Genomic DNA, 22,454 nt, shown 5'->3' on the forward strand with positions numbered 1-22,454 from the left:
GGACGGGGCAAAGACGTGGCAGATGGAACATAATGCAAGGAAGTGCATAGTCATACACCTTAGCAGAAGGAATAAAGGCATGTAGTCTTTTGTAGAATAGGGAGAAAATTCAAAAATCAGTGGTGCAGATGGACTTGGGTGTCCTCATGCAGGATTCTCTAAAGGTTCACTTGCAGGTTGAGTTGACGGTAAGGAAGACAAATACAACATTAACATTCATTTTGAGAAGACGAGTATACAAAAGCAAAGATCTGGTTTAAGATGGCACCACTGAGGGTGGGCGTCAGCTCACTGGTGGTTTTCAAAGCAAGACATATGACTAAACAATCTTTCAATAACACTTTTAATGTGAAAAGTTGTGGTAAACAATCACTGCAAATAATAGAGGTGAGTGAAGGCTAGGCTGATCCAAGGGTCGAGGCGTGTGGGTGGGAGATGAAGGCACGTTTGGGACAGAGTTGGAGTTGGAGTTCTTTTGGAGCCTGTCCACTTAAACCAGGAGTGAAGTTGGATCCATCTGTGGTGAACTATGTGCCTGTCTGGACACGCCCCCTTTGACTGCTCCTGTGGCTCCTCCCACAGGCCCTGTATAAAGGCGATCTGAGGCCAGACACTCGGCCTCAGTCTCCAGGATGTAATATGATGGTCACTCACTGCTGGTTCCTTCTTCAGTCAATAAAAGCCGATATCTCGCCTTACGTCTCAGAGAGAGTTATTGATGGTGCATCAATTTTATTGACTGGAAGTTTTAAAACACGGAAACCGTTTTACGTCCGGACCGGTTGGATTTGGACCCTCAAGACCCTGACGCAGCTCTGGCTTTTGAACACTGGCTTGCATGCTTCCAATCATACTTGGCGGAGCTTCGTGCGACTGACCCTGCCGTTATGTACAGAATTCTCCTCTCGAGGGTCACCCCAAAAGTTTATTCCATTATCCGGGACCTGCCGACCTACGAAGGGGCACTGGACGCCCTCAAAAGACAGTACCTGCGGCCGGTGAACACCGTCTACGCAAGACATCGTTTAGCTACCCGGCGACAGCGGCCTGGAGAATCGAGCGCCGAGTTTCTCCGAGCACTACAGACACTCGTCCGAGCTTGTGACTGCAAGACGCTCACGGCAGAACAACATGCGGAGCTGCTAGTGCGAGACGCCTTTGTGACGGGACTGAGGTCAGTGTACGTGCGCCAGCGACTGCTGGAACACTCAGATCTTACCTTACGCTCGGCGATCGAGACGGCCAATGCTCTGGAAGCTGCACTGCACTACGCCGACGCTGTCCAGTCGCGCGATTCCCCGCCGGTTCCGTGGACGCCTCAGACCCTGCCACCGCCGGCTCCCGCGAGCGAAATCGCCGCTGCCAGTCGCGATTCCACGAGCTCCCTGAACCCGACCACAGCGGCAGCCCGTCAGAAGCCTGTGCTTTGTTATTTCTGTGGCCATAAAAAACACTCTCGAAAACGCTGTCCAGCGCGAGAAGCGACCTGCTCCAGCTGCGGAAAGTGGGGCCATTTTGCCAAGGTCTGTAAGTCTAAACTGCGAGCAGAGTGCAGCGCTGCGGGTGAAACGTGGGGGCCGCCATCTTGCATGCCCGGATGTGGGCGGCCATCTTTGTCGGCGTCAGCACGCCCCGCCCCCGACCCTCCGATGCTTACCGGGTACCCCGGATGTGGGCGGCCATCTTTGTCGACGTCAGCATGCCCCGCCCCCGACCCTCCGTTGCTTACCGGGTACCCCGAAGGCGATTCAATTCTGGCCACTGTAACCCTCGACCAAAGCGCCCCACACCAGCTTGCAAGGTCCATGATGGACATCCGGGTGGAGGGGCACAGGACTAGATGCCTGTTTGACACGGGCAGCACTAAGAGTTTCATTCACCCGGACACAGTGCAACGCTGCGGACTCACAACATGGCCAGTAAGTCAGAAGATCCATTTGGTTTCTGGGTCACATTCCACAGACATCCGGGGGGGTTGTGTAGCGACATTGGTGGTGCAGGGCACAGAATATCAGAACTTTGTGCTACTGGTCATGCCTAATCTGTGCGCACCAGTGCTATTGGGGCTGGACTTCCAGAGCCATCTCGAAAGTGTGACTATGGTATATGACGGGCCCCTCCCACCACTCACTGTCCGGAATCCTCAGTTCTGTGGGACTTCATCACCACTGACCACACACACACAGCGACACACACATCCCATCCAACACGACAGCTGCGCTACCGACACCACTTGCAGTCTCTCCGCTCTCGAGGTCCCTCCCCCGCCGCTGTTCGCCAACCTGACCCCGACTGTAAACCGGTGCAGTGGTTGCTCAGGGAGGGGATCATTGAGCCAAGCACAAGCCCTTGGAGGGCCCAGGTGGTCGGATGGTGGCCCCACCCCCCCCTCACGAACTCCTATTCTCTTTTCCCAGGAAGTCTGTCACTGGGACCGCTCTACCAGTTTGGCTGATGCCCCCGGGGCCAGTGCTGCTCCGGAAACATGTGAGGAGCAATAAATACTCCCCGCTGGTCGAGAGGGTTCACCTTCTGCATGCGAACCCCCAGTATGCTTACGTGGTCTTACCTGATGGGCAGGAGGACACGGTCTCCATCCGCGACCTGGCGCCCGCAGGTGCAGCAGACCACTACCCTGAAAATTCTCCGGTACAGGTGCAGCAGACCACTACCCTGAACACTCTCCGGTAACTATGAACCCTGTACCTGAGGTGACACCGTGCTCACCAGGCCCTACATGGGCTCCTCATGCATGAGCTGGAACCAGCACAACCTCCTTCTCCTGTGCAATCTCCAATGTTGCTGGCATCGGTGCAATCACAGTCGGTGCTACGTAGATCGCAGCGACAGATTCGACCACCTGATAGACTTGACCTGTAAGAAACTTCGCCACATGGGGACTCTTTCAAACAAAGGGTGGGTGAATGTGGTGAACTACATATTCCTGTCTGGACACGCCCCCTGCTGACTGCTCCTGTGGCTCCTCCCACAGACCCCTGTATAAAGGCGATCAAGGCCTGAGCCCGGCCTCTCAGTCTCCAGGATGTAGTATGGTGGTCACTCACTGCTTGTTCCTTCTTCAGTCAATAAAAGCCAATATCTCGCCTTACGTCTCAGTGTGAGATATTGATGGTGCATCACCATCTAAGCGTCGGGCTGATTTGGAAGCATCAAGTACAGGCTGGAACGCAGGGCCCAGGACGCCCACAGCGTTTTGCTTCAGCAGGGCCTGGGTCCGAGTGCAGGTGATGACCCGGTGCTTGGGCAATTTAAACACCAGGCCAGATGGACTGAAAAGGCAGGGAGTCAGGACTGGGGGGGAGGGTAGGGGCCGGTTCTGCTCCATGACGTTTTACTCTGGTCTCCTCGGTGCTGAGGTTGAGGCTGAGTCATGCCCCGGCTGCTCTGGGCTTAGTGTCTGTGAGCTTTGTAGCAACTTGCCCCACTGTGTGATGAACTGAGACTGAGGTTATGGGCCTACTCCAGCTGCTCTGGGCTTCAGGTTTATGGGCTCAGTTTGTTTCTGATTTCTGATACTTGTTTTATTGTTTGCATGATTTTTTAAACTCTCTCTGCTTCTTTTAAGTTGAGTTCTTTTGGGTTTCTTGTTTTATGGCTGCCTATAAGCAGATAAATCACAAGGCTGTATAACTTATACATACTTTAATCATAAATGTACTTTGAACTTTGACCTAAAGTTGAGGCTTTATAAGGCATATTGGTAAGACCACCTTGCAAGTATTGTGTGCAGTTTTGGGCCCCTTATCTTAGAAAATATGTGCTGGCATTGGAGAGAGTCCAGAGGAGATTCACGAGAATGATCCCAGGAATGACAGAATTAACATACCAGGAACTGGCTGGAGTTTAGAAGAATGAGCAGAACTCTTATTGAAACCTATCAAATATTGAAAGATCTGGATAGAGTAGATGTGGAGACGGTGATTTTCCTATAGTAGAGGAGTCTAAGACTCGGAATTGAGGGACATCCATTGAGAACAAAGACAAATTAAAATTTCTTTAGCTTGAGGATGTTGAATCTGTGGAATTCTTTCCCACAAGTGACTGAGCAAGACAAGGTATTGGGTGTACTTAAGTCAGCGTTTGATAGGTTCCCTGGGCAATCGGGGTTCCAAAGGTTACTGGGAGAAGGCAGGAGAATGGGGTTGAGAGGGATAATAAATCAGCCATGATGGAATGGTGCAGCAGAGCCAATGGGCTGAATGGCCTAATTCGGCTCTTAGGCGTTATTGTCTAACATCTAATCTGCCGACTTGCTCCAATCTGAAAACTTCATGGTTTGATGGTCCCTTTAGGGGGTCGTGTGAGGAATGAGTGCTAAAGGAAGCAATTTGTGAGATCTGCATGTTGTGAAGTCATGACCATTCTGAACAGAACTGAGACTTTGGTTGACTCTCTACAAGCTCAGCTTACTGTATGCTCTTGCAAGAAAAAACAGCTTAATTACTGCTGAACCCTGCCTTATTGATGAAGGCTCTGAGTGACAGACAAAGGTCTTGCCAGGTGCACCTGATTACATATTACTATTTTGCAATGGATCAGCCAAACACGTTATAATTTTATTTCAACAGTGAGGGGATTTTCTCCGGCATTGCTCTCACTGTCTACTTACGTTATTGTGGTTTGGTTGGGCTTGAAACTGCTCTGAGCAACTTTTCGCAGAATTTGAAGATATACTGATATTGAATTTCATAACCCACGAATTATATCACCCTTCATCAGTAACTGCAATGTCACTCGAACCAGAATGTAGTGCAGAGAAGAGAACTTTTCTAAGTTTAAGAAGCCAAGTTCGCAAAGAGCAACATATGGTGCAGTCTCCTTTCTTAAATTAAACAGATAATCATCTTCCCTTTTGTTCCTGCCCTCCCTCTCCTTTTTTTTTGCTTACTTTTGTTTAAAACCTGTTAAATTTCAAACCTTTTCCATTGCTAAAGAAAGGTCACTAACCTGAAATGTGCTATGTGTATCTTCCCTCACATATGCAGCTAGAAACTGCTAACTGTTTTTTTTTTGTTTTCAAAGACCCAGAATACTACAGAACAGAACAGGCCTCCTGTCTGCTCCATCTATCATTCACCTCCACAGTCGTCCCACTCCACTCCCACTCACCTCCCCTACGTGGAACCATCTGCCTGTCATCTCAGAATCAGAATCAGGTTTAATTTCACTGGCAGATGTCGTGAAATTTGTTGTTTTGCAGCAACATTATAATGCAATACATAATTAAAAAAACACTCTAAAATTACAATTAAATAAATGAGTGATGTAAAATTGTTGTCTCTGCCTGTAAGGAGTTTTATAAGTTCTCCCTGCGGCCACGTGGTTTTTCTCTGGGTGATCCAGTTTCCAGAGACGTACTGGTTGGAAGGTTAATTTGCTATTGTAAGTTGTTCTGTGATTAGGCCAGGATTCAATTGGGATGCTGCTGGGTGGCATGGTTCAAAAAGCCAGAAGGGCTTCTTACACGCTATATATCAATAAAAATAAGAGAACAAAAAAATAGTGAGGTAGTGCACCTGAGTTAAATGTCCATTCCAAAACTCTTAACATCCCTTCTTAGTCCACTAATCACCTTGTAATCCTTTCTCTCTATTCCCCTTGTCCTCTTTTTGCAGGTAATCTCACCTTTTCACTCTTAGAGTTTTGACCCAAATCAATGGCAATTACTTTTGTGTGACCCGCTGAGTTCCTCCAGCATGTTGCCTGTTGCTCTACTTCCCAGCATCTGCCACCTCTGCGTCTCCAGAGGAACAGGTCTTTTCACCCATAATCTCCCTGCCTCTCCAAACTATTCTCAACAACCTTCACAGGGCTTGCATTGCTTGTTCATATGGCATTTTAAATACCACTTATACATTGCAATCCTACCTGCTTCCAGTGGTTTCCCAGGCATTTAACACTCTCTTTGTAAGAAATCTATAAGTTTCCCCCCCTTTCATATTAAGTCGATGCCCTTTAGTATTTGACATTTTGCAAGAAAAGCCTCAGCCCAAAACATCAATTGGTTATTCATTTCCAAAGATGCTGCCTGGCTTGCTGAGTTCCTCCAGCATTTTGTGTGTGTCGCTTTGGATTTACAGCATCTGCAGATTTTCTCATGTTTATAATTTTATACATTTCTATCTTAAACCTTATTTTTTTTATTAATTTATGTGTCATGTGTTTCACAGGCTAAATCAGTTTATTTTTAATTTCAAATAATATTACCTCACTCATAAAATTTGCAAATGCATATGACATACAACACTCATTCCTCACCACTTTTATGCAAGGCATATAATCCCAGTTACATTATCTCAAATATTAATTTTTGCTTACATAGACCACTCAAGCAAAGTCCAAGAAGTTTTTTTAACCTAGGTTCAAATCTGAGTTTATTTGTCATTCAACCATATAGTGAATTGAGCTAAATGAAAACGCATTCCTCCAGGACCATGGTTTAAAACACAGAACCAACACCCTTGCACAGCATGTAGCACATTTTGCACATAGAGTTACAACAACAGAAAATTATTTAGTCACAACAATAAAAATATACCTGTAGCCCAAGTCCCTGAGTGTCACGGCCTGTAGGTTGATGGTGCAATCACCTATTAATACAGCCGCAGATGATTGCAGTCCAACTTACCTCCTGCCGAGCGAACACTGGAGAGCAGCACCGACAGGAGAGGCCCGTCCCCAGCCCAGCACTTACTTCCGCCCTCTACCACACTGTTTCTGGTACCTCATTCCCTGGGTGGCTCCAACAGGTGACCCCATGGCATGAAGGCCTGCTCTGCACAATGACCGAGACAATGCGGCTCCCCCCTGCCATCGGTCTCACCAAAGTCCAATAGGGTCTTGCAGTCACAAAGTAAATATCCGAGATAATACTTTGCACCACTTGTTGCTCTGCGCAAAGCCTCCGTGCAACACCTTTGACAGTTCCTCCTGGTGTCGCTGTAGTCATTGGCAACATGGTGCACACAGGTCCAACTCCACCTCCAATGAGCAACTCGCCAGTAGGACAGCCTTGCGGAATTTGATGTTCTCTATATCCAGTCTGTCTTGTGATCACACAAAGGAAGCAAAGGTTGAAAATGACACCTTTGTTTGGGCCCGGAGAGGCCGTTGCCACCGTGCGTGCTACCATCTTACTGGAAACCTCTCTATGTGGAGTGGTAGGAGAAACTGCGGCCTTTCCCCAAACAGCGGAAGTGTCAGCTGTACTAAACTCCAATAAGGCCCCCATCATTAAGTCAACTGCGCAGAGATATTCATCTCCTGGCTTTGGAAAACCACCTTTCTAACTTGCTGGTAGACCAGAGGGAATTATTGACTGAAAACTTGGCCTTCCAACAGCAATTGGTATTTGTATCAAAGTGCAGCTCTGTGAAGACTCCAGATTGAGGGGAATTTGATGGAGGTATATAAAATTATAAGGGTAAGTAAGGGTAAATGCAAGCAAGCTTTTCTCACTGAGGTTGGGTGAGACTTCAACTAGAGGTCATGGGTTAAGGTTGAAAGGTGAGGTGTGTAAAGGGAACATGAGGGGGAACTTCTTCACTCAGAGGGTTGTGAAAGTGTGGAATCAGCTGCTAGTGTCAATGGTGGATGTGAGTTTGATTTCAACATTTAAGAGAAGATTGGATAGGTATCTGGATGGGAAGGCTCTGGTCTGGGTGCAGGTTGATGGGATAAGGCAATTTAAATGGTTCAGCATGGAATGGGTGGGCTGAAGGGTCTGTTTCTGTGCTGTAGTTTTCTATGACTCTAATGCACAAAGTTCTCTGCTATGCGACTTTCAGAAGATCACTGTACCTTCTACCAAATGTCCCTGGTAAATGCACTGGAATATTAATTGTTTCTCTTGCCTAACCTGCTGAGTTTCTGCTTTTACTATGAATTTAAAGTTTGCCAGTGTACCTAAAGAAGTAAAATCCTAGACACCAAAAGATCTAGTAGGGTGCTGCCACCAAAGTCACAGAAGTGCTGGAATTTGGGGATTTATTGCACGCTCACTTGCTAGATTGAAATGGTTTGGGAGTTGGGATTATTGCAATTGTGCTGAATATTAAACGACTCATTGTGAGGTGATTCAGACTTCTAAATGTGCCTGGAGATTATGCCAAAAGGTATCTTGCTGATGTTGAAATTCAGGAAGGTGAGAAGTTCTCCAGACCTTTGCTAGTATAAACAATAATTTTCTCTGTAAGAGGTTACAGTTTCATCTGCTTGCACACAGCCCTCATAAAGCATGTACAAATTCATTACAATGGGAAGGGAAACTTAAATAAGCACTAATTTGTTTCTTCTTTGCTCACACAAACTGATGATTCAGCAAAAATAAAGCTTCATGCTATGCTCAAAGCCTTGTGAACAGTGTCTTTTGTCAGCCTTGTTACATCGACTCTTGTCTATCAGACGTTCCAACCCAACAAGTAACTGCTTGAAGTAATGTACAGCTGGCAAACAGTAACTTGCTTGCTGTTATGTAGCACTGTCATTGTAGCAAAAAGTCCTAAGGTGTTTCCCAGAAGCACTATCAGACAGAATTTGATATTGGAATCGCATAAGGCGATTTGAAGGTAGGTGGAAAACTGCTTTAAAGAAGGGAATGACATAAGGACAAATATATGAGAGCAATTAGTTCATAGTACGTGGTGTCTTTGTTGAGTTTTCAGATTCATCATGTGACATATGAGGAGTTTCTCCTGGGTATATTTTCTCTCACATTCCCTGGGGTGTATGTCTTCCCCCTTCCTTTTCAGTCCTGAAGAAGATCTCGGCCTATAACATTGACTGTTAGTTCATTTCCATTGATGCTGCCTGACCTCAGTTCCTTCAACATCTTGTGTGCTTTGCTTTGGATTTCCAGCGTCTGCAGAATTTCCTATGTTTATGGGTAGCTTCCAACCTGATGGCATAGATTTCTCCTTCTGGTAAAAAAAAACTCCATCCCTTTTCTTCTATTCCCCAATCTGGCCTCTTACCTATTCTCACCTGCTTATTATTTCCCCAGGGTGCCCCTCCTCCTTCCCTTTCTCCAATGGTCCTCTCTCCTATCCTATCAATTTTCTTCCTTTCCAGCCCTTTACGTTTCCCTCCAACCTGGCTTCACCTATCACCTTCTATCCTCCTTCTCCCTACACCTTTTTATTCTGGCATCTTCCCCATTTCTTATCAGTCCTGAAGAAGGGTCCTGGGCTGAAACTTTGACTGTTTGTCCATTTCCATGGATGTTACCTCACTTGCTGAGTTCCTCCAGCATGTTTTGTGCCTTGCTGTGAATTGCCCCTAGTGTGGTGATAAGTGGTAGAACATGGGGTGAGCTGTTAGGTAAATGGAAGGAATAACATGAGAATAGTGAGATGGTTGATTGATGGCAGGCATGGACTTGGCTTGTTAAGGCTTCTGGTTTATAAATGTTTACAAGTTTATTTCACGTGTGTGGATGGTGTTCAGAACATGTTCTAGCTTCCAAAGATGCAATGTTGGAAGCCAAAGATGCATAAGTGACCAGGACTGCACTTATTTTGGTGGGTTGTCAGGTCTACCAATGAGGGGGTTGTAGCAAGGTTCAGGCCATATAGGGTTCAGAAGTCAGGAGAAAGATTTGTAAATGTGAGAGATGCATTAAACGAAGTAATACCAGTTTAAACCCAAGAGGTAATCTCCAGCCACTGGTCAGGCGGAAATAACACCCTGAATGCCTTGAAAGAGGATACATCCACATTTGTGTCCACGAACTTGGCTTAAGATAGGTTTTGTTATCATAGAAAAGGTTAATCATTTTCTGTTTTGAACAAAAAGTAGTGAATTGGTTGCACAAATACTGCAGTTCGTGCCAAGAAGGAACAGAGTGTGATTTTACGCTCAATTACCCTGTACTTTTTTTATGTTGATGGTAAGACTTAATTTGTTTAGCATCGTTATCGAGTGTATCTCATAGGGAATGTATCGCTCCTCACTGGAGTTCCCCTCACTTGAAACCAGGCCCAGCATTGACACTGATATTCTCTGCTGTGGTCTAGTAAGGTGCAAAATATGCACGCAGTGGCCACTTTATTACACACCTCCTGTGGTTTTCTCTGGCTTTAGCCCATTACTTCAAGGTTGTGTGTTTGTTCAGAGATGTTCTGCACACCACTGTTGTAATGTATGTTATTCTGAGTTACTATCACCTTCCTGTCAGCTTGAACTAGTCTGGCCATTATTCTCTGAACTCTCTCATTAACAAGGCGTTTTCACCCACAGAACTGCCACTCACACCGTTGAACAAGGAGTGCTATCGCAGGAAAGCAGAATCCATCAGCAAAAATCGTGTTATCTGGGCCATGCTCTCTTCTCCCTGCTGCCATCAGGAAGGAGGTACATGAGCCGTAGATCCCACACAGCCAGGTTTAGGAACACTTATTACTACTGAAATGTCAGGCTCTTGAACCAGAAGGGATGCCCTTCATTCACCCCAACACTGAACTGATTCCACAACCTATGGACTCTATTTCAAGGACTCTACAACTCATGTTCCTGGAACCATTCTCTGTAAACTGGCGTATGTGAAAATCTCAAGAGATCGGCAGTTTCTGTGATATTCAAAACAGGCCATTTGGCATCAACAGTCATTTGATGGTCAAAGTCACTTAGATCACATCTTTTCCATATTCTGATGTTTGATCTGAGATCTAGTTTATTTATCGTTTTCTGATATTTTTTCCTTCAAATTTTTTTAATAATGCAATGATCAGACCTACTGTTAATACTACAACCCGGATCTGATACATGTTCAGCTCGGCTTTCTGTGTTTTGATGACTTTTTTACTTTGGACTCTTCAATTTTTTTTTCATCTTATTCCATCACAGATGTGATGTATCTGCTCCTCTGGGTTCATCATCACTGTAGAGTAATGCAAACTGTGTTCTAAGTGATATATATATATATATTTTTTTTTTTGTATTGAGGTTTAAGCAAGAAGACACAGCAGTGCCTCAACTTTCTTAGAAGATTTGGCATATCATCTAAAGCTTTGACAAACTTTTATAAATACATGGTGGAGATTATATTGATGGGTTGCTTCACAGCCTGTTACAGAAACGCCATTGACCATTCACCATTGCCGTTGAATGGAAAAGCCTACAAAAAGTAGTGGATACAGCGCAACACACACAAAATGCTGGAGGAATTCAGCAGGCCAGGCAGAATCTATGGAAAAGAGTTCATCACAAGTTAAGCCCTCCCTACCACTGAACAATGAGTGTTATCAAAGGAAAGCAGCATCTATCATCAAGGATCTTGCTACCTGGGCCATGCTGTCTTCTCAGTGCTGCGATTAGGAAGGAGGTACAGAAGTCATAGGTCCCACACCACCAGTTCAGGAACAGCTATTACCCCTCAACCTCTTGAACCGGAAGGGATAACTTCATTCATCCCAACACTGAAGTGATTCCACAGCCCATGGATGCTATTTAAGGGACTGTACATCTATTTATTATTATTTGACTTTTTGATTCTTTTTGTATTTGCACAATTTGTTGTCTTTTGAACATTGGTTGTTTTTGCCTGTTTTTGTGTGTAGCTTTTCTCATTGATTCTGTGGAGTTTCTTTGCATTTACTGTGAATGCCCGCAAGAAAATGAATCTCAGGATAGTATACGGTGACATATATGTACTTTGATCATAAATTTACCTTGACCTTCTGAACTTTGAATTTTGTTTTACCAAGTCTTTTTTTTCCTTTACTGGTTTGTTTAAGTTAAATACAACCTTCCTTCTGTGTGTTATCTGAATCAACAGAACTTGACTCTAATGCTGCTGCAAGCAACTTTTTCACTGTATTTGTACCTGACCAACTCGTGCACATGATAATAAACCTGTAGAGGGTTGTAGACTCAGCAAGCTCCATCATAGGCACTAGCCTCCCCACCATCAAGAGACAGGGCCACAAGAAGGCAGCATCCTTCAATAAGGGCCCTCACCATTCTGGCAGGACACACCTTCTCCTCATAGCTCATATCAGAGAGGAGGTACAGGAGGCTGAAGACACAGGCTCAAATTTCAAGGGATAGCTTCTCCCCCTCTGCCATCAGATTTCTGAACAGTCCATGAACTACTTTTCTCTATTTTTTTGCAATCCTCGTCTTTTTCTCTTCAATCCTGATGAAGGGTCTCGGCTCAAAACATTGACTGTAATCTTTTCCATTGATGCTGCCTGATCTGTTGAGTTCCTCCAGCATGTTGTTTTAATATCACCAGTAAATATTGTGAAATTTGTTATGCAGTGGCAGTATATTGCAATATATAATAAAAAAAACTGTAAATTACAGTATGTGTGTGCGTGTGTGTGTGTGTGTATATACACACACACACACACATTATATATTAAAAACTTAAATTAAATAAATAATGCAAAAAGATCAGTGATAGATTTTTTAAATGCCTTAAAACAACATTGCTTACTGGATTGTCCATGTCTGTAGCTGCAGATTTCAGCTGTAGCAGTCTAAAACAGGACTATTTGAAGATTTCCATCAGAGCTGCTTGCATGAATTGCCTTTTTAATGACACCACCAGAACTTCAGTATGTAAATATACATTCACCTTCCACCATAGCAGGTCCACTTTGGATTGGGTGTTTTATGGAACTGAATCATCTCCTGTTATAAAGAACGATACACTGAAAATTATAATTAAAATGTTGTCTAGAATTGCGCAGAAATGCACATACAGTACCTGGAGGCATATCCCCGCAAAATAGCACAAGATATTATAACTAGTAATGTTAGCACATTGTACTCTGTCTTTGAAATTCAGACCACTGACTTTAATGAATGACTTACTGAGGCAAAGAACAAGACACAGATATCGGCAGTGAATTTCTAGGCAAAAATGTATTGTATGATACGTGTAACATCTTATAATTCTTGTGACAGAACAAAACTCCTGCCATCATACTGTGTCATGTTTTGCTATAATTGGGATTGTCTTGAGATGATTAGTCAAGCTGACTTCCATTAATTCTCACGCATGATGCTTTTATATTGATTTTATCTGGTACCCCCTACAGTACTTAGCTTCAGATTTTACCATACCTGTTGACATAATGGTGCAGAGCTATCTAGAAGTTTGGTTTGCACACGATTCTTCCTTTGGTAAGATTTTATATTTTTATAAGAATTATTCCATTCATTTCATTTTCAGCTGATCCAAGATTTGATTTTGCATTTCTGGTCCAGTTGTGTTTCCTCCAGTCACATTTGTGTGTCCCCTCTTGTCCCTGGCCTCCACCATGCCTTCTCTGACCATTCTCTGGAGAAGCACTTCTGTTTCCTTTCACAACTCCTAATGAACTTCGATCATCCTTCTCTGTCACTTCCTTAACTTTGCCACTGGAGTCCCATAAGGTTCCAAATTCCACCTCCAGCCAGCACCCCCAGCCATCTGCCCCTTCGACTGATCCACTGATCAGCCCTTTCTTGGACACTTGGATTCTCCTTGTCAGGAAATGTAGATGGGGCTCAATCCAAAAACAGAGCAGTGGAGACCATTCAGTGGTGAATGATAAATTAATAATAGACTAAAATAATAAACCATGAGGGGCCACAAATACAGCAGGCAACAAGGTAAACTTTAGACCATGAGAGCAAAGGTTAGGAACAACAGTTTGAAGCTGGCTGATTCGATGAGTGAACAAGGACCGTGGATGAGAACTGGCTGCTGGTGATGAGTCTGGAATGAGTGGCAGCAGGTGACTCCTATTAGCTGGGTGGAGACTGGGAGAAGACCTGACAGTACCATCACCCTCCCCTTTCCCAAGGTCAACACCCAACAGCCCAAGATGATCCAGATCAGTCCTGTAAAACTCACCGACGAGCGATGGATCTAAGATGTAACTGAACAGCGCCCAAGATCTCTCCTCCAGGCTGTGCCCTTCTCAGTTGATCAGGTACTACATACTTCATTCACAGAAAAATGAATCGAACAACCAGTGAAATGTGTCCACTGGACCATCTTCCACTATCCTCAGGTTCCGGAGGTATGGGCTCAGTTGGGTAGAGCGGTCCATAGGTAATGGGCTTGAGGCAGAACATGTGGAAAGTAGAAATTTAGTGAGGTCTAGTTTTTCCTCCATCTGCACAGATTTATGGGGTGGAGTGAACTGAGGTGGCAGCAGCTGGTGCAACAGGCAGGTCCTCAACTTGGCAGAGCAGTGGATGACCAGGTGCAGTTAGGGTTGTGAGTAGAGAGCTAGGAGTAACCCAGGATGAGAGGAGTGTTAGGTGAGTCGATCAGGAGGAATTGGATGGACTTGCAGAGCTCTCTGACAATCGTATGCACAGACCACAGACAATGGTTGAAGAGGTGTGGGACAGAGTTGGTAGGGAGTACAATCTGCACACACAGAGTCCAATTCAGAAATTTGTCTTCAGCTTCAGAATCCACCAGTGCCTCGTGTATGTGAAAGGCTGACAGAGTGTGGTGGAGAATAGAGAAGTGAGACAGGCTATGGTGCTGGAATTAGTGGCTGGGAAGAGATTACCAGATAAATGGCCTCTTGCCTCTATTTGGATGCTGTGGGCATTCAACGCTTTAGTGGCCAACTGCTCCACAGTAGGCACAGAAGTTATTTCTCCACCAATGCTTGTACTCTTGGGTAGGGTTAGGGAATCTTTCCCTAACTGCCTGGGTTCTGGAGGCATTGGTGATGATCTTGGGGGATGTCTTTCCATACAATGCTTATTAACACGGGCAGCCGGAGTGATGAGGCTTTCGAGCTCACTGGGCATCTCCCAGGTAGACAGCAACACACACAAAATGCTGTTGGAACGCAGCAGGCCAGGCAGCACCTATAGGGAGAAGCGCTGTCGACGTTTCGGGCCGAGACCCTTCGTCAGGACTAACTATCTAACTGAAAGGAAAGATAGTAAGAGATCTGAAAGTAGTGGGGAGGGGAAAATGCAAAATGATAGGAGAAGACTGGAGGGGTGGGGTGAAGCTGAGAGCCAGAAAGGTGATTGGCAAAAGGGATACAGAGCTGGAGACAGAACTGGGACGGGAGGCCTCAGGAGAAAGAAAGGGGGAGGGGAGCACCAGAGGGAGATGGAGAACAGGCAGAGTGATGGGCAGAGAGAGAGAAAAAAAAAGGAGGGGGAGAGAACTAAATATATCAGGGATGGGGTAAGAATGGGAGGAGGGGCATTAACAGAAGTTAGAGAAGTCAATGTTCATGCCATCAGTTCGGAGGCTACCCAGCCGGTATATAAGGTGTTGCTCCTCCAACCTGAGTGTGGCTTCATCTGGACAGTAGAGGAGGCCATGGATAGACATATCAGAATGGGAATGGGATGTGGAATTAAAATGTATGGCCACTTGGAGATCCTGCTTTTTCTGGTTGACAGAGCGTAGGTGTTCAGCGAAAATGTCTCCCAGTCTGCGTTGGGTCTCACCAATATATGAAAGGCCACACCAGGAGCACCGGACGCAGTATACCACACCAGCCGACTCACAGGTGAAGTGTCACCTCACCTGGAAGGACTGTCTGGGGCCCTGAATGGTGGTGATGGATTTCCTCATGTTCCCAGTTAGATAGCTCGTCTTTCAAGCACTCTGAGAGGCTGTGATGATAATGGGTCAACAGTCCTTCCACATTCCGGATGTATTCCGCTGCAAGGGTTTTGAATTCCATGGTGTAATCCAGCACAGAGCATAAGCCTTGTTAAAGGCAAAGCATCAAATCCGCTGCCTCCCTTCCACTGCCCAGATGGTCTAAAACCTGGCGTACCTTAGCGATGAAACCCTCATACTTGCTGCAAACAGTGACTTCTTGGCTCAGTGAGTAGTGGCCTAGGTCAGTCCTCGCTCAGCGAAGAGAGTGATGAGGAAGGCAATCTTGGCTCATGCTTCGACTACGGAGGTGGCTGGAGCTCAAAGTGTAAGACACAGTGGGACAGGAGGCTGTGGCATTGGGCTGGAAATCCAGGGCTTAGAGGGAGGAGGTTGAGTGGTGCACAGTGGTTTCCTGCTGCTTCTGGAACATGTGCTCGTGACAGCAGATGACTTCCTTTAGGTGAGCATTCTCTGCCAGGCCAATCATTGGTTCACTCATTCTGTAGGGGAAATGAAGAGGAGGCTCGGCTCAAGCCCAGAGCAGTGGAGATGATCCAGTGGTGAACAATAACTTTAATTGTTGCTGTTGTTCCTTTTCACACCTTGTGATACATCGGGCAGCACTTTTGTTGTTTCCATAGCACTTGACTGTTTTTTTTATGAGGCAGAGTTGCTAGCTCAATGCTCAACCCAGCACAGATGGAAAGCATGCAAAGAGCAGGCCGGATTCAAACTCAGGATCACTTGCCTGAAAGTCCGACACTGATGCTACTACATCACCGGCCAGCAGTAAGTTTAATAATAGACTGCAAAATGGCAGCATGGTTGCGCAGTGGTCAGCACAACATTTTTTGATACCAATGGCTTGGGTTCATTTCCCACAACAGTCAGTGAAAAATATTCGCATTCTCCCCATGATCACATGGGTTTCCTCCAGGTGCTCCAGTTTCCTCTCACAGTCCAAAGACCTATTGGTTAGTTGGTTACCTGGTTATTGTGAATTGTCCCGTGATTAGGCTAGGGCTAAGTCAGGGGTTGCTGATCAGCTTGATGTGTCAAAAGGGCAGTGGATCTCAATACGTAAACAAACAAATAAGTAAATAACAAGCCACAAGAGGCTTCAAAACAAGAGAAAACAGAAACCTAACGCAACAGGCAACCAAGTAGACTTTAGATTGGGAAAGTGAAAGCTAAGTGGTTTGCTAAGGGGAAGGTTTATGGGGTTTGCAGGTTTTGTTTCTTTTTCATTTTCATGTGGGATGGGGGGTGGATTGATGTCTTTTCTTTCAACAACTTCCATGGTTTTTCTGTATTTCATGACTACCTGGAGAAGCCAAATCTCAGCGATGTATTCTGCGTACATATTTTGATAATAAAATGAACCTTTAGAGCAACTGGTTGAGGCTGGCTGGTTCGATGAGTGAGCCAGGACTGCGGATGGGCACTTGGGTTAAATAGGCTGCGGGTGCTGAGTCCAGAATGAGCGGTAGGTGAATCCTATTAGCAGGGTGGAGACTGGGAAATGTCTGCATCCGCAGGCTGGGAAGTGTCAGTGGAAGCAGGCTTGACACTTCCAACATTATCCACATCAATTGTGAAAGCTTTTATTTTCAGTATGTGCACTTGTCCTTCTGGATGTTCTCTCTTTCTAACAAAAGTAACTATGCTGCTCTTTCTCAATCATGGAATATTTGGAATTGTTTCAGCTAGTCGAGTCTCTGCCATATTACTAACAGTTCTCCCCTTTTTTTCCTGCCCCTCTTCAACAAATGCAGATCAATTTCATTGTGGAGTGAAGCCACACTTGATTTGAAATGTTTGGTGTTAGCAAGTGTTACTTATCTTCTTGTTTATCAGTAGGATGTTATTTAGAAAGCATAAAATCATGTCAAGTGCAAATGTTGCTAATAATAGACAATGTGTGGAGTAGAATATTTAGTCTTTTCCATGCACACTGATGCTTCACGTCAATATTTATTGACAGAAATATATCTTGAGATAGGTTGTTAATACAATGTGCCGTGGTTAAATATTGCAGCTCAGAGATAGATGCTCAATGATGCAATCATCTAAAACCATGCAGGATTCAAAGTGCTAGGGATGAGGCAGAAAGTATGTGAACCGATACAAAATATTTTATGATCTCAAGAGTTTTTCAAAATAATTTGCAGCCATTGATATACTTCTGAACAGCAGTAATCGTTGGAGGAAATGAGGCAGCCAATTTGCAAATGGTGAACTCCCTGAAGCAACCAAATAATCTGTTTCTTCAGGGATAAAATCCCCTAATCTTCTTTGAAACAGTGTGATGGAAAGTTTTGCTTCCAGCTGAGAGGGCAGACAGGACCCTTTGGCTTCTTGTTTCTAACACTGAAACATTCAGAGCACTGTATTGAAGTTTTTCCCTGAAACCATTAGTAAAACTAATTTGTTATCACATTCCAATAACTGACAAGCAACTTACACCTTAGAAAGGTCACAGTCTCATGTATCCAGTGAGGCTCCACTGCCTTAGACCCTCTCCTTAAATTGTGAATGAATAGTTTCAAGAAAGACTGAAACAAACGGGTGTTTGAAATGAACTGCTGGTTGCTTCCTGACAGGTAAAATGCAAATGTTTAGGTAGAAAGTATTCTGCTTCATGCAGGCTATTGGTTTTTTGTTTGATATGTTGTAATTTTTTAATATATTAAGCCATGGTAGATTGAATGAATTTGATGAGGTGAATCTCAGCTCTTGTCCCATAAAATCAGAACTAAAATCAGGTTTAATATCACCATCTTATGTCTGAAATTTAACTTAGTGGCAGCAGTACAATGCAATACATAATAATGGAGAAAGAAATAAATAAGTAAATAAATTACTATAAGTACATATATGTATGTATTTAATATGGGTTCAATGTCCATTTAGGAATCAAATGGTAAAGGGGAAGAATTGTTCCTGAATCACTTGAGTGTGTACCTTCAGCCTTCTGTACCTCCTCCCTGACGGTCTTAATGAGGTGAAGACATGTCCTGAGTGATGGAGATCTTTAACAATGGACTGAAGGAAGAAAACAGCTGAGTATTTTAAACACAAAGTACACTGCAGATGCTGTGGTCAAATCAACACGTACAAACAAGCTGGAGGAACTCAGCAAGTCGGACGAAGGGTCTCGGCCCGAAACGTTGACTGCTCGTTTCAGCGGATGCTGCCTGACCTGCTGAGTTCCTCCAGCTTGTTTGTACGAGCTGAGTATTTTGTTCCTCCTATCCCGCTCCCTTGTTAAAATGGAAACAGCCCCACTGTTGAAAGACTGTAAAAAAGTCCACTTAGGACAGGTGCAAAACATATAGGAGATGGAGATGGGAAAAATTGGAAATGGGCAGGTATAATCCCATTTACAGCTCACAGCAACACATCTGGTAATTGATAATGCCTGACTTAAGTAATAGGTAAAGAATTGAGGATCAAGGATCAAATTCAAAGTTCAAAGTAAATTATTGTTCAAAGTACATAAAGTACATAAATATCCCTGTATACTACCCTGAGATTCATTTTCTTGTGGGCATTCACAATAAGTACCAATAAACACAATAGTATCAATGAAAATAACTTTATTTGCCATATACATTTACATGTATGAGGAATTTGCTGCAATGTGTTGGTGTGACGTACAACAAAAACCAACAACATTGAATAGTTATAAAGATTTGTATAACAAATAAGGTTAGAGGTTATAGATTTGGAATAAAATGTTCATAAGTACATAGATGCCAACATGTGCTTACAAAGTAACATCATTATAAAAAGTGGTTTAACGTGTTTAAGCTCTAATGCAGTGATAGGGGGTAACAACTAGAAGGGAGTGGGGGCTAACTAGAATGGTTGATCAGATTAACAGCCTGGGAGAAGAAACTTTTAAGGTGGTATGAAGCTTTTATTTTAACAGTCCTATAATGCTTTCCTGAAATGATTTGATTTCACCTGTTCAGCCTGATTTCACCCCTTCTCCCCTCCACCAACAGGCAGACATCGTCTATGTCAAGTGTAGTGTAATATTACAACCCCAATGCCAATATCACTTTATCTGTCGATTTTGGGGAGTCCCAGTAAAGGGTAAGAAGCTACGTAACTGATGCACTTGAAGGTGTGAAAGTAAGAAGGCCTACTCACATTTTAACACAAGCTTATCCTATAGATTACATGCAAAGTTTACTTGAAATTGTAAGCTGCAGAGAGTTATAAATGCAATCAGCTCCATCATGAGCACTAATCTCTGTAGTATCCAGGACATCTTCAAGGAATGATGCTTCAGAAAGCATCATTAGGGACCTCTGGCACCCAGGTCACCTTGTTCTCACTGTTCCCATCAGGAAGGAGGTGCAGAAGCCTGAAGACACACACTCCATGATTCAGGAACAGCTTCTTCCCCTCTGCCAGTAAGTACATATATACTTACTGCAATTCATAGTTTTTCTCTCTATTATTATTTATCACATTGCACTGCCACTGCAAAGTCAACAAATGTTACAACATATGCCAATGATATTAAACTTGATTCTGAAATGCTTGTAACTTGGATAAAGAGATTCTACTCTTAAAACCCAAATGTTTCCCGTGCTCTAAGAAAAATGTTAGGATGCCTACAGTAATATGGATTTAAATCTGACTTGGGAGCCAACCATTAAGAATTGTACCTGACATATAGAATTCCTCCTTAATTCTTTTCCATTCCTTCCCATTATATGTATTTCTATTAGCTCCCCTCAGCCCTACAATTGCATTGGCAACCCCCGACAGGGTGCAGTCCTTCCTGGATAAAGCACTCTCAAGCAACTGTTTGCGTGTGAGATGCATTTCAAGTACAAGTCACCATTGTTATCGTATTAAATACAGGGTTAATGTTTGGCTCTTCACTCCTCTCTCTCATAGAATACTTGTATATGGATATTTATAATGCACTAATTACGAGAGCATTGGAGAGGGCTGTGACTCCGTGCCATCGTCTCATGCCTTTAATAGTCACTTATCATTCAAAGAATGACAGTGATTTGATTTTGCTTCATAGACAATTACACTTCAGTGTTCATTTGAAAGCACTGGAGATAGTACTAGTTATTAACATGAAGGGGTGTGCTATTAATTCAGTATTAGTCATAAAATAAAACAAAACTACACTGCAGTTCACACAATGTAGACCTGCAACCAGGAAAATCAGTGAAGCACATTGCTGGAGGGCAGAAGGAGTTAAAAAAATCAGATATTCAGAACACCAGTCCCAGATCCTCTTTTGTTTATCTGTCCCAGTGTCCCTCATTCTTTTATGCTTCTGGCATGAACAGATGTTTATTAGGAATCTCTAGTTACAATGCTCCTTTTTATTACTGGTAGTGGCTCAGATAATAAGATTATAATGGACTTATATCAACTTGTGCTGAGATTGGAGACTGAAGCGCAGTGCAGTTTCATAGACTAACAGAAGCAAGGTTGATAATACTAACGCAAGTCAATTACTTTCTGTAATATATACAAGCTGCTAAATAACTCCACATCTCGCAGAGAACAAAAGAAAGCTGACCCCTGTAAGGTTCCCCTGCCAATCACATGATAAATATCATTCATTTGCTTTCATCATTTTGCAAAGACATGTAATGTGGACTCACTGATAGTTCAAAAGATGATTGGGAAGTTCTGGAATTAAACTGTAAATTAATCCTGTTCTCTCATTATCCCAGTAATGCACTGTACTGCAAAGGCAAAACAACATATGTCAGGGATAATAAACCTGATTTTGATTCTGATAAACCATCAATTATTAGCGTAACACTATTACAGCTTGGTGTGGTGGAGTTCAGAGTTCAATCCTATAGACCTCCGAAAGGAGCTTATACATCCTCCCTGTGGAATATGTGGGTTTCTTCCAGATGCTCTGGTTTCCTCCCACAGTCCAAAGATGGACCGGTTAGTAATCTAGATTGTCATTGTAAATTGTCCTGTGATTAGGTTAGAGTTAAATGAAGGATTGCTCGGTAGCCCAGCTCAAAGGGCCGGATGGGCCTCTTCCATACTGTTTCTCTAAGTAAGACCATAAGATACAAGAGAAGGAGTAGACATCTGCAGACTTCCTCGTGATTGAGAACAATATTTTTAAATCTTCAGGTTAAATTCTCTGAAGGAATCTGTCTTTTATATTGACTGCTAAGTTCTTCCAAATTGCAAATATTGTATTATTAGATTTTAAAGTCAAAACTAACTCAGGTGCACAAAATGCCTGATTAAGTATTATGAAGATATTAAATGACATTATTTATGTATTTATTGGAATATTGTGAGCAGTTTTTGGGCCCCTCTTTGAGAAAGGATGTGCTGACATTGGAGAGGGTTCAAAGGAAATTCACGGCACTGATTCTGGGATTGAAAGGCTTGTCATATGAGAAGCGTTTGATAGCTCTGGGCCTCACTGGAATTCAAAAGAATTTGGGGTAACCTAGTTCAAACCAATTGAATGGTGAAAGGATTTGATAGAGTGGGTGTGGAGGGGATACTTCCTATGGGGAGAGAGTCCAAGACCAGAGGACACAGCCTCAGAGTAGAGGGACGTCTTTTTAGAATGGAGATCAGGAGGAATTTCTTTGGTCAGAGAGTGGTGAATCTGTGGAATTCAATGCCGTCAGTAACCATGGAGGCCAGTTCATTAGGTATATTTAAGGCAGAGGTTTTTGATTAGTCGGGGCCTGAAGGGATATGGGGAGATTGGGACTGAGAGGGAAAATGGATCCGCCAGGATGAAATGGTGGAGCAGACTCAATGGGCCAAAATGGCCTAATTCTTCTCCTGTACCTCTTGGTCTTATGGTCTTATTTAG

The sequence above is a fragment of the Hypanus sabinus genome, chromosome 2, assembly GCF_030144855.1.
Source record: "Hypanus sabinus isolate sHypSab1 chromosome 2, sHypSab1.hap1, whole genome shotgun sequence".
NCBI classification, from domain to species: Eukaryota; Metazoa; Chordata; class Chondrichthyes; order Myliobatiformes; family Dasyatidae; genus Hypanus; species Hypanus sabinus.